This window comes from Anolis carolinensis, unplaced genomic scaffold, assembly GCF_035594765.1.
Source record: "Anolis carolinensis isolate JA03-04 unplaced genomic scaffold, rAnoCar3.1.pri scaffold_14, whole genome shotgun sequence".
NCBI classification, from domain to species: Eukaryota; Metazoa; Chordata; class Lepidosauria; order Squamata; family Dactyloidae; genus Anolis; species Anolis carolinensis.
The window spans coordinates 5,196,918-5,215,057 of NW_026943825.1; the positions used below are offsets into that span (position 1 = coordinate 5,196,918).

Below are 18,140 nucleotides of genomic sequence, written 5' to 3' on the forward strand. Positions count from 1 at the left end.
GAAAAGCTTTACCCTTTACCTTAACTACCACCAATTTCTCAATATTTTATTTCCCATACCACCATACTTCGCCACAGCAACGCGTGGCCGGGCACAGCTAGTACTGTATATACTTGAGTATAAGCCGACCCGAATATAAACCGAGGCACCTAATTTTACCACCAAAAAACTGGGAAAACATTGACTCCAGTATAAGCCGAGATACCAATAAAATTGCATTAATTGAGGCATCAGTAGTTATTTCAACTACTGATGCCTCAATTAATGCAATTTTATTGGTATCTCGGCTTATACTTTTTTGAATCTTTACATCAAACTGTAATTTAAGACATGACTGTTCAACTCTGATTAAATCATTATTTTCATCTTCTTCAATGTCAATGTGCTTATGTATCCTTGTAATAATAATAGAGTGAAATAATAAATGTAATAATAATAATAATAAATGCAGTAAAATTATAAATGTAATAATAAATAGAGTAAAATAATAAATGTATTAATAATAATAAAATAGAGTAAAATAAATTTACTACTCAGATCTACTCAGAGGAGGTGGGTGCACACAGTTTGCTGTTTGGACTTCAGAGACTTTAGTATTTGCCTATGGACTTCAGTGAGTACAGCTACACTGTGACCATTGGTTGGAGCATTAATAAATTGGGGTTGTTATGTGTCTTCCGGGCTGTATGGCCATGTTCCAGAAGTATTCTCTCCTGATGTTTCGCCCACATCTATGGCAGGCATCCTCTGCCTCCACCTTCGTAATTCCTCAAGAGATGGCAGTCCTGGTCTGTGGCAGGTCCTGGCTTGTTCAGTAGACTCTTCTCTACAGTTAGTTCCATTTGGCGGGAAGCCTTAGCATTGAACGGTTGTGTTGTTAAAGTGCGAAGTATGGAACCCTGCGCAGACGGTTGGTCAATATGACTTAAGCAACGTTCAGTCATTGAATTCTTGACCGCAGAAGGTGTCACCTCAAAGGAGATTCATCAGAGAATGCAAGCTGTTCATGGGGATTGTGTTGTGTGAGTAGTATGCGTCGTTGGGCAAGTAAGTTGAAAGATGTTGAGGTGGGAACATCTGACTTGCGTGACAAACAAAGAGTTGGACGTCCTGTGACAGCAACCACCAAATTTCACAAGCAAAAGGTGGACAGATTGATTCAGGACGATTGTCGTATCCTAAAGAGAGAAATTTCAAGCATCATCGGCATTTCACAAGAACGTGTGGGTCACATTATTTCTTTGCTTGACTATCAGAATGGGTCATGTGAGACGTCGGTTGCGGAAACCGAGTGTCGACTTCTTCCGTGACGGCTTCAGAAAACTTGTTCATCGTTGGCAGAAATGTATCCAATTGTCTGATCGTGATGTGGAAAAGTGAATGGTGGTAGTTCAAGAGCACATTCTAAGGATTATTTCTGCGTTGGATTTATTAAAATATTCCCATCCAAACCCAAGTAACGAAGGTGGAGACATTACTTCTTTGGAGGCTTTTAAACAGAGGCTGGATGGCCATCTGTTGGGGGTGCTTTGAATGCGATTTCCTGCTTCTTGGCAGGGGGTTGGACTGGATGGCCCATGAGGTCTCTTCCAACTCTACTATTCTATGATTCTGTGATTCTATGACTTTTCATTCAACCCTCGTATGTATATAGGAGCCTCCGGTGGCCTAGGGGATAAAAGCCTCGTGACTTGAAGGTTGGGTTGCTGACCTGAAAGCTGCCAGGTTCGAATCCCACCCAGGAAGAGCGCGGATGAGCTCCCTCTATCAGCTCCAGCTCCATGCGGGGACATGAGAGAAGCCTCCCCACAAGGATGGTAAAACATCCGGGCATCCCCTGGGCAACGTCCTTGCAGACGGCCAATTCTCTCACTCCAGAAGCAACTCCGGTTGCTCCTGACACGAAAAACAAAATTAGTATTTAAAATGAATCACTGGAGCGCAAAGACCTTGACAGACAGCCATGTGTTCACTTAGCACCTAAATGAAAACCGTGTTGGTGCCAATTGAGCTTCCCAAGGGAGGGCACTTCACAATTGCATGCTCTTGACCACGCTGTCACAACGATGCCAAAAGTCAAAGAGCATCTCGAGGGAGCGGAGAGGACAATGCCCTTCCGTCAACACCAAGCAGCGTGGTTTGAACGCGCAGGATTTCCAGCCCGAGCCTTCAAGAGTTAAGCGCTCAAAAGCCCTGGGCCTGGACCAATCTTGTCAGTTTGGATCTCTTTGATTGTGGAAAAAAAGAAACCTCAGGTTCTTTCCATCATCTTGTGCAAATTTTCATCCGTTCCGAGGGTAAAAATACATCCTCACCCATCCTTCAGGCCGCGGAATGGGAGTTTAAGGTACCCTGTTTCCCTTAAAATAAGACATCCCCAGAAAATAAGACCAAGTAGAGGTTTTGCTGAATTGCTAAATATAAGGCCTCCCCTGAAAGTAAGACCTAGCAAAGATTTTGTTTGGAAGCTGAACAGAACACCAGAGCATGCAGGATTGGTAAATGTACATACCATAGATTGTTGTACATGGAAATAATGGTAGTAGCAAGAAATTCTTGATAAAATTCACAGTTTGTTTGGTTATGTTGGTTTGTGATGACGACTACTGTACAGTAGGCATGTCCGATCAATGAAAAAAATGTTTCAATTCTCGTTTCTAAAGTAGGGGGCGCTGGCGCTTCGATATAGAAAGTATTTCCGATTTTTTCGCCCCAAAATTTCAGATATTTCCGAAAATTCGTAATGATTCTAAATGTTTCTAAAATGCGCAATCGCTACACACCGGGCTTGTATGGCAATCTTCCATGTGGACGCAGAGGACGTTAGCCCCCACCATTGCGTCCATTGTGGAAGCTTCTGATTGGCCGGGGAGCGGCAGCCAAGTTAGGCTGCGCTAAGCTCCCATTCAAGGTAGGTTGCAGAAACAAAAATTTTTTTAAAAATATTTTTAAAAATATATTTAAAAAATTTGGGGGGGGGGAATTAACGAAACATTAAGAGACAATTAGAGAATGGACCAACAATGGTTCAGATTACATTGCTGGTTGTGCTGTGAGACAATGTCTCGGAATGCTTATCAAAAAGCGAGAACAATCCGAAATAATTCCGATATACGATTCAAAACGATTTTTTGGACATGTCTACTGTACAGTCTATATATATATATATAAAAGGGTAATGAAATTTCAGCCTAGGACAAAACAACAAAACTACACATCCCAGAAACACTAAACTTGGCAGCACAACCCCTCATCCATGCCTCTACGTTCATACAATAAACAGCTCCAGCTACTCCAGAAAACGGCCAGGCTTTGGGACTGCAAGGCTATTCACTGCTATTCCACCTGGCCAACAAAGGATTCTCATAAACCACAGCAACGCGTGGCCGGGCAAAGCTAGTATATAATAAACTAGCTGTGCCCGGCCACGTGTTGCTGTGGTGTTGTCTGGTGGTGTTGGTGAGAAATTGTTGAGGTAGTGGTGGTACTGAATGTCTGTTGTATGGTTATCTTTATGTTTAGTATGCACACTGAAGTGGATTATATGGCAGTGTGGAGTCAAGATAATCCAGTGCAAAGCAGATAATATAAGATTATAAATGGGTTCTATAGCTGTGTGGAAGGGCCTTGAGTCTACACTGCCATATAATCCAGTTAAAATCTGCTCGGGCTGTGGCGCAGGCTGGAGAGCAGCTGCAATGAATCACTGCAATGAATCACTCTGACCAGGAGGTCATGAGTTCGAGGCCCGCTCGGAGCCTATGTTTGTCTTGTCTTTGTTCAATGTTAAAAGGCATTGAATGTTTGCCTATATGTGTAATGTGATCCGCCCTGAGTCCCCTTCGGGGTGAGAAGGGCGGAATATAAATACTGTAAATAAATAAATAAATAATAATCTGTGGAAGAGGCCTAAGTGAGGCCTAACTGTGCCTGTCCCCTGGGCTGAGTAGGTTGCTAGGAGACCAAGTGGGCGGAGTTTAGCCTTCAAACCGGCAGCAATTGGATAAAAACTATTATTCCTCTCCCTGTAATTAGGACTTTATTTTTCTTTTCTTTTTTTTTGTTGTATCAACCTAGAGCCGTGAATGATGGGTTGTGTTGTCAAATTTTGAGGTTGGGGGGCCTGTAGTTTTGTTGTTTTGTCCGCCGCCCTGATGCCATCACTCTTTTATATATATAGATGTTCATTTTTTTTGTTCAAAAATAAATGTGAATTCTTCTTCATGGAGAAATAAGACATCCCCTGAAAATAAGACCTAGCGCATCTTTGGGAGCAAAAATTAATATAAGACACTGTCTTATTTTTGGGGAAACATGGTAGCACACAACCCACAGTCTGGGTTCATGCTTCAAGATGGGACCCTGTGTGGTCCGTCTTTGTTCTTCCGTCTTCTTATTTTCTCGGATGGCATTAGCCCAGCTAATTTATTACTCCAGCGAGCTGTTTTATATGCTAATCGTGGTGGCTCGGGTTTGGGCCCCACGTTTTTATTGTGCCGCGGCGGCGCTATTTATGGCACGTCCCGCTCCGGGTTATGGCGGGCCTGAGAGTTACGATGCTCACTCACGCAGATGGCTCTATTAATTAATGATGGCTCCCCACAGCGACAGCCTTGGCCCTTGAGCAGCGAGGGGTTAATGTCTGGGGTTAAGGATGCCACTCCAGGCTGGCACTAATGAGGGATGGGCCACTGGCGGGCAAAGGAGCAGAAGCACATCCAGCCCAAGCCTTACCTGGGTTGTAAAAGTGTTGCACTCCAGGCCTGGAAACACCTAGGACCACTGCACCACACAAGAGTCCAGGAATATCAGCAAGCAGTTTATTGTAAAAAAAAAAACATATAAAAGCATATAAAAATCAGAAAGAAAAAATGTCAGAGTATTTCAGTGCAGCAGTAGTTGGATGGAATCAATGCAGCGCAGAACGAAGAGACACTCAGAGACGTTGGTAAAACTATTTACAAAGTTTTACTAAATAAACACAAACAGACGACAGATGAACACGGGACTTGACTTGAACTCTAGGCAGACAGAACTCAACTCCTAGGCAGACAGATCTCGACTGGAACTAGGGAGTATCCAGACACAAGTGTTTGTGTATTACTGATTGTGTCGACACAATCAGTAATACACAAACACTTGTGTCTGGATACTCCCTAGTTCCAGCCACTCATCAAGGTCATCATAGCTTCTTGGCAATTAACACTTTCCACACTATAGTACATTCTGGATGATGCAATCAGTTGCAATACAAGTATGACACAAATTGCATTTAAACACTATCAATACACAAATCCCACATTTACAGAAAATATATAATCCAAGGGGGCCCCTTGTGGTGGCGCAGTGTGTTAAAGCGCTGAGCTGCTGAACTTGCAGACCGAAAGGTCCCAGGTTCAAATCCCGGGAGCAAAATGAGCACCCGCTGTTAGCCCCAGTTCCTGCCAACCTAGCAGTTCGAAAACATGCAAATGTGAGTAGATCAATAGGTACTGCTCTGGCGGGAAGGCGCTCCATGCAGTCATGCCGGCCACATGACCTTGGAGGTGTCTACAGACAACGCTAGCTCTTTGGCTTAGAAATGGAGATGAGCTCCAACCCCCAGAGTCGGTCACGACTGGACTTAATGTCAGGGGAAAAGGTTTACCCTTTACCTTAACTACCACCAATTCCTCAATACTTTATTTCCCATACCACCAGACTTTGCCACAGCAACGCGTGGCCGGGCACAGCTAGTCTATATATATAAAAGGGTAATGAAATTTTGGCCTAGGACAAAACAACAAAACTACACATCCCAAAAACACTAAACTTGGCAGCACAACGCCTCATCCATGCCTCTACGTTCATACAACAAAAAGAAAAGAAAAATAAAGTCCTAATTAGAGGGAGAGGAATAATTTTTTTTATCCAATTGCTGCCAGTTAGAAGGCTAAGCTCCGCCCACTTGCTCTCCTAGCAACCCATGCAGCCCAGGGGACAGGCAGAGTTAGGCCTCACTTAGGCCTCTTCCACACTGCCTATAAAATACAGATTATCTGATTTTAACTGGATTATATGGCAATGTAGACTCAAGGCCCTTCCACACAGCTATATAACCCATTTATACTCTTATATTATCTGCTTTGAACTGGATTATCTTGACTCCACACTGCCATATAATCCACTTCAGTGTGCATTTTATACAGCTGTGTAGAAGGAGCCTCATATAATCCAGTTCTAAGCAGATAATATAAGATTATAAATATGTAGTAGAGTCTCACTCATCCAACATAGGCTGGCAGAACATTGGATAAGTGAATATGTTGGATAATAAGAAGGGATTCAGGAAAAGCCCATTAAACATCAAATTAGGTAATCATTATACAAATTAAGCACCAAACCTCATGTCATACAACAAATTTGACAGAAAAAGTAGTTCCATGCACAGTAATGCTATGTAGTAATTACTGTATTTACAAATTTGCCACCCAAATATCAAAATGAATTTAAAACACTGACTACAAAAACTTTGACTACTAAAAGGCAGACTGCGTTGGATAATCCAGAACATTGGATAAGAGAATGTTGGATAAGTGAGATTTTACTCTACAGGGGAAAACCTTTACCCTTTACCGTAACTACCACCAATTCCTCAATACTTTATTTCCCATACCACCAGACTTTGCCACAGCAACGTGTGGCCGGGCACAGCTAGTAACTAATAAAACTTGAACAGGAGTACATTAACAAGAACATAGAAAACTTCCAGGATATATTACATCCAGAATCAAAGCTTGACTTGAACCAGGAACAAGGGAACTCAGGCGTAGCTTCTCACTCTAATACAGTGTTGCCTGAACAGATCTGAACTTGTTGTTTAATAGATACCCATGAAAGCATTCTGTTTCCTGTGAATTTTTCCCACAACTTTTACGTGTAATCTCTCTGAATGACGCAATCTATTTTCAGCTCTGATTTGTAAACAAATACTATTGTTGATCTCTGTGGCTGCAGGTGTGTTCCCAGGGGAACCCTCCTTATCACTCAGCTCTTCGCTTGATTCCTTATCTGCTGTTGCTGCTTCAGCACTTTCCGAGGCAGTTTTTTCACACAGAGAATTATCATTTCTCAGACTTGAGGGGCCATCACTTTGGGCCACAGGAAAGCTCGCAATCCTCTCTAAATCATCAGTTAAACCATCGGCCTGTGGTGGAATCTGGAGGCTTTTAAGCAGAGGTTGGGTGGCCATCTGTCGGGAGGGTTTTGATTGTATTTTCCTTCTTGGCAGAATGGGGTTGATGGTCCCCATTCTGCCAAGAAGGAAAATACAATCAAAACCCATGGTGGCCAAGGAAACCAAAATGCAAGCAGAATCATACGAATATAAGAGTCAAAATAGACCCCTAAGGACCATCTATTTTGACTCTTAAATTTGTATGATTCTGCTTGCATTTTGGTTACCTTGGCCACCATGTTTTCAGCCATAGCTGAACTTGGCAACTAGTTATAAAAGTGTGATTTTGTGTGTTCTTGGTCCCACTGCATCATGCCATTTGGCTCACTTACCTAAGAAATCCAAAGCTATTTAACTCTGCTTGTGGAGTGATGAGGAGGGTTTTCTTCTTTTATTTATCGCAAGTACACTCTGCTCTACAGCTGGAAGGGCTCTTAGAGAGGCTTAGTTATCCATTTAAAAATAAGACGGCAACCCCTGCCTTCCAGCAAGTGATCTAGAAAGGCATGTCACAAAAGGAAATGAGATGGGAGGGAAGAGGAAAACAAAATGTTCCACACACAGGTTCTTAATGTTCTAAGATCTTCAATCTACTGGAATAGCTGCCGAATGATGTCTGGGGATGATGGTGGGGGTGATGGCATTTATATCTTGTTTTTCCTCCAGTAAGATCTAAGTATACATGGTTGGCAGAGACAATTGGATACATTTCTGCCAACGATGAACAAGTTTTCTGAAGCCGTCACAGAAGAAGTTGACACTCAGTTTCCACAACCAGCGTCTCACAGTCCCCATCGTGCACAGATCAAGTTTAAAGATGTTGAGGTGGGAACATCTGACTTGTGTGACAAACAAAAAGTTGGACGTCCCGTGACAGCAACCACCGAGTTTCACAAGCAAAAGGTGGACAGATTGATTCAGGATGATTGTCATATCACTCAGAGAGCAATTTCAAGCAAAATTGGCATTTCACAAGAAAGTGTGGGTCACATTATTGCTTTGCTTGGCTATCGGACGATCTGTGCACGACGGGTCCTGTGAGATGGCGGTTGTGGAAACAGAGTGTCGACTTTTTCTGTGACGGCTTCAGAAAACTTGTTCATCGTTGGCAGAAATGTATCCAACTGTCTGGTGATGATGTGGGAAAGTGAACAGTGGTAGTTAAAGAGCACATTCTAAGGATTATTTCTGCATTTGATTTATTAAAATATTTCCATCCAAACCCATGTAACAAAGGTGGAGGCATTGCTTTTCATTCAACCCTCGTATTTGTCAAACCAGTCCTGACAGTAAGAGCTATTTGACTGTGGAATATGCTGCCTTAGAGGCCAGTGGAGTCTCCTTCTCTGAAGGTTTTTAACCAGAGACTGGATATTGTGTTGTCGAAGGCTTTCATGGCCAGGATCACAGGGTTGTTGTTAGTTTCCGGGCTGTATGGCCATGTTCCAGAAGTACTGTGTATACTTGAGTATAAGCCTAGTTTTTCAGCCCTTTTTTTACGACGGAAAAAGTGCCCCTCGGCTTATACTCGGGTGAGGGTCCTGGTTGGCTTATATTTGAGTCAGCTTATACTCGAGAATATATGGTACATTTATTATTTTTCTCTATTATTGTTGCTACTATTACATTTATTTTACTCTGTTATTATTTTATTATGACACAGCAAACAAGATCGATATGCTGGATTTCGTATCACAAAATCACAAGTCGAACACTTCCCAAGTGTCTAGGACTGAGTGATGTATTTTCGGATGATGCGTGGAGATCCCAGTAGGGTGGCCTTTTGCAGTTGGCAGATCGTGATTTAGTCAATGTCTATTGTTTCCAAATGCCGGCTGAGATCTTTTGGCACGGCACCCAATGTGCCGATCACCACCAGGACCACCTGCACTGGTTTCTGCCAGAGTCTTTGAAGTTCAGTCTTGAGGTCCTGAGAGCGGCTGAGTTTTTCCTGTTGTTTTTCGTCAATGCGACTGTCCCCTGGGATGGCAACATCAATGATCCAAACCTTTTTATTTTCCACAACTGTGATGTCTGGTGTGTTGTGTTCCAGAACTTTGTCACTCTGGATTCGGAAGTCCCACAGTATCTATTATTATTATTATTATTATTATTATTATTATTATTATTATTAATACAGTATTATTATTATTATTATTATTATTATTATTGCATTTATTATTCTACTCTATTTATTATTACATGTATTATTTTCCTGTATTTATAATTATTACATGTATTATTTTACTCTATTATTATTAAAAGGATACATAAGCACATTTACATTGAAGAAGATGAGAATCTATGGCAGGCATCCTTAGAGGCTGTGAGGTATGGAGAAACTCAGCAAGGAAGGTTTATATATATCTGTGGAGAGTCCAGGGCGAGAGAAGAACTCTTGTCAGTTGGAGGCCAGTGTGAATGTTGTAGTTATTCACCTTAATTAACATTCAATAGCTTCATCTCCTGGCTTCTTCCTGCCTGGGGGCATCCTTTGTTCGGAGTCGTTAGCTGCCCCTGGTTCCCATAGTTCTGGAACATGGCCATACATCCCGGAAAACATACAACAACCCTGTGATCCCAGTCATGAAAGTCTTCACCAACAAGATGAGAATAGTTGGACAGTCTTATCTTAAATTATGTAAATATTCAAAAGCATCTAACCTACTAATGCCTCAATTAATGTAATTTTATTGGTACAGTAGAGTCTCACTTATCCAACATAAACGGGCGAGCAGAACGTTGGATAAGTGAATATGTTGGATAATAAGGAGTGATTAAGGAAAAGCCTTAATTAGGTTATGATTTTACAAATGAAGCACCAAAACATCATGTTATACTACAGATTTGACAGAAAAAGTAGTTCAATACGCAGTAATGCTACGTAGTAATTACTGTATTTACGAATTTAGCACCAAAATATCACGAAGTATTGAAAACATTGACTACAAAAATGTGTTGGATAATCCAGAACATTGGATAACTGAGACTCTACTGTATCTACAGTAGAGTCTCACTTATCCAACACTCGCTTATCCAACGTTCTGGATTATCCAACGCATTTTTGTAGTCAAAGTTTTCAATATATTGTGATATTTTGGTGCTAAATTCATAAATACAGTAATTACTACATAGCATTACTGCATATTGAACTACTTTTTCTGCCAAATATGTGGTCTAACATGATGTTTTGGTGCTTCATTTGTAAAATCATAACCTAATTTGATGTTTAATAGGCTTTTCCTTAATGCCTCCTTATTATCCAAGATATTCGCTTATCCAAGCTTCTGCCGGCCCGTTTATATTGGATAAGTGAGAATCTACTGTACATAGCATTACTGCATATTGAACTACTTTTTCTGCCAAATATGTTGTCTAACATGATGTTTTGGTGCTTCATTTGTAAAATCATAACCTAATTTGATGTTTAATAGGCTTTTCCTTAATGCCTCCTCATTATCCAACATATTCGCTTATCCAACATTCTGCCAGCCTGTTTATGTTGGATAAGTGAAACTCTACTGTATTTTTATTTCTGAAATTTACCATCCTCGGCTAATACTGGAGTCAATGTTTCACCAGGTTTTTTGTGGTAAAATTAGGTGCCTCGGCTTATATTTGGGTCGGCTTATACTCGAGTATATACGATATTCTCTCCTGATGTTTCGCCCACATCTATGGCAGGCATCCTTAGAGGTTGTGAGACTGGATATCTGCTGGGAGGGCTTTGGTGGTGTCTTTCCGCCTGGCAGAATGGGGTTGCACTCGATGGCCCTTTGGGTCTCTTGCAATGCTATGATGTTATTATTTTAAGTGAGGCCTCGTAATGAGTCGACGGTGCCCTGCTGTGGGGCAAAGGCGATGTCTTGAGCCGCTGAGCCGAGGGAGGCTTGGAGTGGGAGCAAGCAGGGGTTGTCCGTTTCGATTTGGCCTTGGCACAGATGAAGGAGAAGTGGTCATGTTTCCTGCTGCCAACCTCGATTTCCCAGCGGTGGGTGATATCCAAAGCACGGGATTTGGAAAGGGAGGGCCTTGCCTTGGGCGGCAGTGCGGGGAGCCAGAACCTCTGTAGCATGAAGGTGTGGAGCGGAATGACACCGTATGCATTTCCCGTAGGCTGGGGCTCACAGGAAGGAAAGAAGTCGAGAAAGAGGGGCCTTCTTTCCCAACGTAAGGCCCCGGAGGAGATAGTGCGTGGCGTTGGTTAGGGAGGGCGTTCATCTTGGAAGAAGCCAACCTGAAAAAGCCCCGACGCACAAGATAGACATTTATTAGGAGGCCGTGTCTGGCTTTACGCAGCGGAAATGCAATTTGGTGTAAAGAGCCCAGATGAAGGAATCCCTGAGGGAAAAGCAATTGTGTGTGCGCCCTCGTTCGTTCGCTCGCTCGTTCGCTTGCTCGCTCGCTCGCGCAGACATGCGTACATGCTTGGCTTGTGATCCACCCACAAAGCGAATCCGATGGGGGGAAATCAGCGGTGGTTTTTATTTCTCCTTTTAAGAACGGAAATGTAGCCGTTCTCTTAAGAGCCGCACGGGGCTACCTGGGAATGCTTGCACATGCTCAGAGGCACTCACTTATTCTGGAATTAGGGATCCATTTTGGCTGGAGAGACCTGTAACTCCTTCCTCCCTTTGCAAAGAGTTGTTACCTTGAAATCGTTTTCTCCTGAATCCAGGGATGCTATTGATGGAGGATGCACTCATATATTCCCAGAGGCACTCTTGGCTCGTTTGTGAGTCCTTGCAAGGCTGGTGGGGGAAAATGAAGAGCATGGATATTAACTAGAAGGGGTGTAGGATTGTGTGAGTATGTGTGTTGATGGATTATTTCTGTGTTTGATTTATCAAAATTAAAATAGGAGCCTCCGATGGCCTAGGGGATAAAAGCCTTGTGACTTGAAGGTTGAGTTGCTGACCTGAAAGCTGCCAGGTTCGAATCCCACCCAAAGAGAGCGCAGATGAGCTCCCTCTATCAGCTCCAGCTCCATGAGAGAAGCCTCCCACAAGGATGGTAAAAACATCAAAACATCCGGGCAGTGTCCCCTGGGCAACGTCCTTGCAGATGGCCAATTCGCTCACTCCAGAAGCAACTCCGGTTGCTCCTGACATGAAAGAAAAAAATTATTAAAATATTCCCATCCAAACTCAAATAACGAAGGTGGAAGCATTACTTTTCATTCAACCCTCGTAGTGTCCCTACTTCGGGGATTTTCACTTTCCTGGAATGTAACCCCCACAATAAGTGAGGGAACACTGTACTCCATTCCTGTGTTGAATGACAGAGAAAAAGAAGCTGTGTTTGCCGGTGGCTTTATGTGTGAAAGAGAACGAGAAATGGGCTCTTGTTTAAACCATGCACATCCCTGAGATGCCGTCATAGAATCATAGGGTTGGAAGAGACCACAAGGGCCATCTAGTCCCCTCCATTTGGACCATTATTAGCTGTTTTGGTGGACGAATGAATCCAGTGAGAAGTGAAAACACGCAACGGATAGATGTGCTTGCTTGTTCCCGAACGGTCTCCCCCATGGGGAGATGCCACCCACCCGCCATCCTGTTTTGTGTCCAACCATCCTCCCCGGCGCAAGAGGAGTTAATGAACTTCTTCCGTGCCTCCTCCCCGTTGGGTCTGATGGTGGTTCGGGCGAGGGAGGGAGGGCTTTGGGTCTGCGTTGCCGTGGAAACAGCCAGAGATTCGGGAGTGCTGCAGAGATGGGAGCTTGGGGGCTCATTAACGCCTACCAAGCCCGCCTCCTCCCTCCCCCCCTCCCAGCATAATCCTTGAATCCTTAGAGAGAGGAGAGGAAGAGGAAGCCATTCCCTGCTGGATATGGTCACAGAAAATTGGAGGGGGTGAGAAGACGAGAGTGCCAATGCACCAGAGCCGGCCCAAGGTAATTTTCAAGTGTAGGTGAACAGAATTTTGGCACCCCCCTCCCAAACCAATCACTGAAAAATAAAAGCGTTGGATAAGCAAAAATGTTGGATAATAAAGAGGGATTAAGGAAAAGCCTAAATAAAGAACAACACTCTGAAAACAGGGGAAATCCAGACAGGAAACAATCAGGGCCAGCTAACACCTCCCAACCAAGGATGTCCCCAGGGAGGAAGCAGCCAGGCTTTGAATCTGCAAGGCCATTAAATGCTAATCAAGCTGGCCAATTGCAAAATTCACACTAGCCTCAAACAGACAAGAGCTCTTTCTCCCACCCTGGACTTTCCACAGATATATAATCCCCACTTACCTAGCTTCCAACAGATCTCACAACCTCTGAGGATGCCTGCCATAGGTGTAGGCCTGGCCCCGGAGGCGGCCACAGGCCCCGAAGGCGAGCGGGCCGAGGCCAAAGCCGAGAGGAGGCGGGGGTCGCAAACATGCACACATTCGCGTGCACCCAGGAGCGCCTCAACTGCGCCCCCCTAGAGAATGGTGCCACAGGCAAGTGCCTGGTTCGCCTCACGGTTGAACCGCCTCTGGCACACATACCCATCTCCACAGCTAGGATCCCTCCACCCCATTTCTCTCCCTTTGCCCCATCCTTTTACATCAACTGCTTCAGGCCTTGAGATACACATTTCCCTCCCGCATTTTGTCCTGTGCTCATTAAGGATGAAACCGAAAGGGCATGCTTCTAGACCTTTGCATCATGGAAGAAAAAAAAAAAGAGAGAGGAAGACGGCCAAAGGGATCGTCAACGTGGCCTTTTCTTCCCATGCTCTTTGCCTTCGCTCCCGCCCACCACGTTGACCCAACCTTGAGGAGTCCAAAGTTCCCGCTTCTTCTTTGCCACTACTCATTTTCTTCATCTCAGTGGAAAAAAACAGGAGAGCAAGGATTATGTTTTCCTGCAGAACGAGGTTGTTCTGGATGGCCTTTGGGGTCTCTTCCAGCTCTAGGATTCTATGTGTTGCACCTCAGCACTGGTTCACCTTGCTCTTAACACATACTCCACCACAGCAGACTTGGTTTTTTTCAGTTTATTGATATAAGCTAGCAAAATCTTAATAAAAAGCGGTAAAGAAAGCAGTAATCCAATTGCAAAGGCAGTCTGCAGAATATAGTTCAAAGTCTCTGTAGAAAATAGTTCAAAGTCTCTAATATAGCAAATCAGTCCTGAAAAACAAGGTAGCGTGAATTCCAAAATACAATCCAAACACAGAATCTAGACAGGAACAAAAGCAACTCTACTATTCTATGATTCTATAATCTTTTTCCATGAGCAGAGACAAGGCAGGAATTAAGCTTCCAAAATCAACGTCGTTTCGTCTGAAATCTTTCCCTGTTTCTCCCTATTTAACCATGCTTACAAGCTAAGAAAGCATTCCTCTGACCTTGGGTTCCCACATGTTTACTAGTTATTCTCACAGAATGCGTGGGACGAACTCTTAACCTTAACCTTGTGACTCTTATCTAAGGGAGACTCCTCTGACTCGCTGCCCGAGCCACCTGGACTTTGTTGATGTTCTAAATCTTGTGAAAGATCACCCTTATCACTAACTTCAGCGGCCCTGCTAGCCTGTGGCCTTTCTTGTTCAGCCTGCATTTCTGACAATTCAGAGCCTTCAACATTTCCTTGGTTAACCTGCATAAACCCAAATCCCCCTTCATCATCAGACTGAACCACAACACTATGATTCAATGCAGTGCCACAGCACACATATACAAATGTGAATCCCGATTCCGCCAGCCCCGTGTTTGTCTCCTGAGCGAAGCATGCAGCCACAGGTTTCCAGATGGCACCCTTCCTCCTCCTCCTCCTCCTCGTGCGGGCACCCATCTCTTCCAGCTCACTCATGTGCACAAGCGAACACCTGCTCTGCTTTGTGGTGTAAATGTGGAGGGAGGCCTCCCCCCTCCTGCCTGCTGCCATTCCCACCTGGGAGGCTGTCTCTTGGGAAGGCCAGATCTGCCAAGAGTTTCAGCCAAGAACGGCTGCAACGGCCACCATGGCGGAAGGAGTTAAGCTAGGATTTAGCTGCCCAGTCAGGGGCTGTTGGACGCAAAATGTTTAGAAATGAACCAAGATCTGAACACTTTCAGTGGCTAGGTTGTCGAGCGGGAGCTGTTATCTCCTTTGCCTCAGGCAGCACAGTATCTTAAGACAAGCTTGGTTCATGGAAAAGATCCTCAGCCATGATAGACAAAGGGCTTATTCCATTAACTGCATTTGGACAGGTGAGGCCAAAGCAAAAGTGGCCAACCATCAAAGTCCTGGGATCCCCGTTGCCTTCCTCAGTCGACCTCATCCGGCCAATCAACAGATAAAACAATACGACAACAGCATATATAATTAAAACAATAACAGTAAAATAACATTCATAAAATACATCAGCGAGCATGGCTATACAGCCCAGAAAACTCACAACAACCCAGCCTTAGATATAATCCCTAGCATCTCCTCATAGGGCTGAGAGAGTGAGCCTGAAACCCTGGAGAGCCTCAGCCAGACAGTGCAGACAATACAGATCTGGATGTATCGTGAGCTTGTCCAGAGCCTTATTCCAAGCAGAACCGGCCCGAGGTAATTCTAAGTAGTAGGCGAACCTAATTCTGGCGCCCCTCCCCAAATTTTGGCACCCACCCATCCCCCACAAACCAGAGGTTGCGACGGAGGTGGCTGCGGAGGCCATTTTGGGCGATGGGACTCGTGTGCATGTGCAAGGCTTCGATTGCTCACCCGGCACGTAAGGCGGACGGGCGGCTTGCGGTCTTACGTGACGGGCGAGCAATCGAAGCCTTGCGCATGCGCACAGGAGTTCCATCGGCCATTTTGGGCGATGGGACTCATGCGCAAGGCTTTGATCGCTCACCTGGCACGTAAGGCAGATGGGTGGCTTGTGTGCCTTATGTGCCGGGCAAGCAATCGAAGTCTTGTGCATGCGCAGAGGAGTCCCATCGGCCATTTTGGGCGATGGGACTCATGTGCAAGGCTTCGATCGCTCGCTCGACACGTAAGGCGGACAGACGGCTTGCGTGCCTTACGTGCCAAGTGAGTGATCAAAGTCTTGCGCATTCGCACAGGAGTCTCATCGGCCATTTTGGGCGATGGAACTCATGCGCATGCGCAAGGTTTTGATCGCTCACCCGGCACGTAAGGCGGACAGGAGGCTTGCATGCCTTACGTGCTGGGCGAGCAGTCAAAGCCTTGCGCATGCGCATAGGAGTCCCATCGGCCATTTTGGGAGATGGTACTCCTGTGCGCATGCGCAAGGCTTCTGAAACACAAAAAAGCATGGGGATGGCGGAGGGTGACAGCGGCGTCACAGTGGCACCATGGTTACCTCGAGTGCACCCCCTGTTGGAGTGTGCCAGCGGCGACCGCTTAATTCGCCTCGCCGTTGGCCCGCCTCTGATTCCAAGACAGTCCAGCCTAGGAATGTTTCCCTGGCACCATGTACCAGCCTGTCTGGCATTGGACCCAGCAAGAAGGGTTCGCCATCTGTGTTTCTCTGTGTATGAGAAGGAAAGAGGATGGCAGAGATGCCAGGGACTGGATGCCCCTTCCTTCCTTCCTTCCATTTCCCTTTTTCCCCTTCCCAGCGTTCTTGGGGACCGGCTTTTGTGTGGGCGAGCCCTTTTGGCATCCTCTTTGGAGATGGGAGAGAGGCAGGGTCAGGCACCCTTCAGACGTAAAGCTCCTTAGCAGAATCCGGCAGATTAAGAGATCAGCGGGGCCTCCTTGGCGGATTCTCCCCTTCTAAGCCCCTTCCCTTGGTTTTAGTTTTGAAGACGCAGGCAGGGACCGCAATTCCATCAATATGCAGCTTGGTCAGACGCAGAGGGCTGGGAGGCTGAGGTGGCCTACTTCCTTCCCCCCTCCACCCTGGCACTAAAAGCCGTGCATGCTGAGTTGTCAGAAATGTCAGACCCCTGGATCTGGACTCCAAGGAGCTGAAAGTGTGTGACTGAGGGATCCTATGGAAGGACCTCGCTGCCATGGGGAGTATTGGGTTTGCGGAGATGAATGGCATCAAAGCGGCCTCTTGTTCCAGTAAACGCCCCGCTGCTCCGGGATGGTTAACTCAGCTTCTAGGAAGGGAGTGTTCTGTCCATCAGTTGCTGTGGGCTGCCGCCGGCCGCGTCCCACAAAGGGCTTTCATGAGAGCACTTTGGGAAACAGCTTCCCTTCACAAAGGAACAGAGGACCGCTCTTCCTCTGCTTCTCTGTGTCTTAACCACTCGAGTCTTTAATGCAGGAAGTTTTGCGGATGCCCAGGACTGGGCAAGCTGTTCTTGCTCCTCTTCCGTTCGAGGCTAGACAGTAATGATCTTGCGTTTTTTTCTTGAAAATGGCTGAGTTGGTCTCCATGGAGTTGGTCTCGTATGGTATGGCCATGTTCCAGAAGTTTTCTTAAGTTTTTTAAAGGAAAGGAGGGTGAGGGCCATTTTTATGTCATTGGGAAGGGAGTTGCGAATATATAGGGAGATAGAGTTGGGTGTCATCTGTGTAAATTTGACACCGAACTCCAAAACTCTGAATGAGTGTCCCCAAGAGATGGTCCAGAAGGATCCCATGGTTGATGGTATCAAAGGCCTCTGAGATATCCAGGAGAACCAACAGGAACACACTCCCCTTGTCAAGCTCTCTTCGTAGAGACGGTCCAGAAGGATACCATGGTTGAAGGTATCAAAAGTCTCTGAGATGTCCAGGAGAACCTACTTCCCTTGTCAAGCTCTCTTCGTAGAGACGGTCCAGAAGGATACCATGGTTGAAGATATCAAAAGTCTCTGAAATGTCCAGGAGAACCAACAGGAACACACTCCCCTTGTCAAGCTCTCTTCGTAGAGACGGTCCAGAAGAATCCCATGGTTGATGGTATCAAAGGCCTCTGAGAGGTCCAGGAGAACCAACAAGAACACACTCCCCTTGTCAAGCTCTCCGTAGATCATCCACCAGGGCAACCAATGCTGTTCCAGTTCT

The 18,140-nt window shown here is 45.2% G+C and overlaps 1 protein-coding gene across 29 annotated transcripts in view; it reads left to right on the forward strand.

The window, feature by feature from the left end:
• The window catches only part of nrxn2 (neurexin 2), a 540,133-nt gene that overhangs the window by 333,142 nt on the left and 188,851 nt on the right, over window positions 1-18,140 (forward strand). The gene's annotated exons all lie outside the window — the stretch shown is intronic.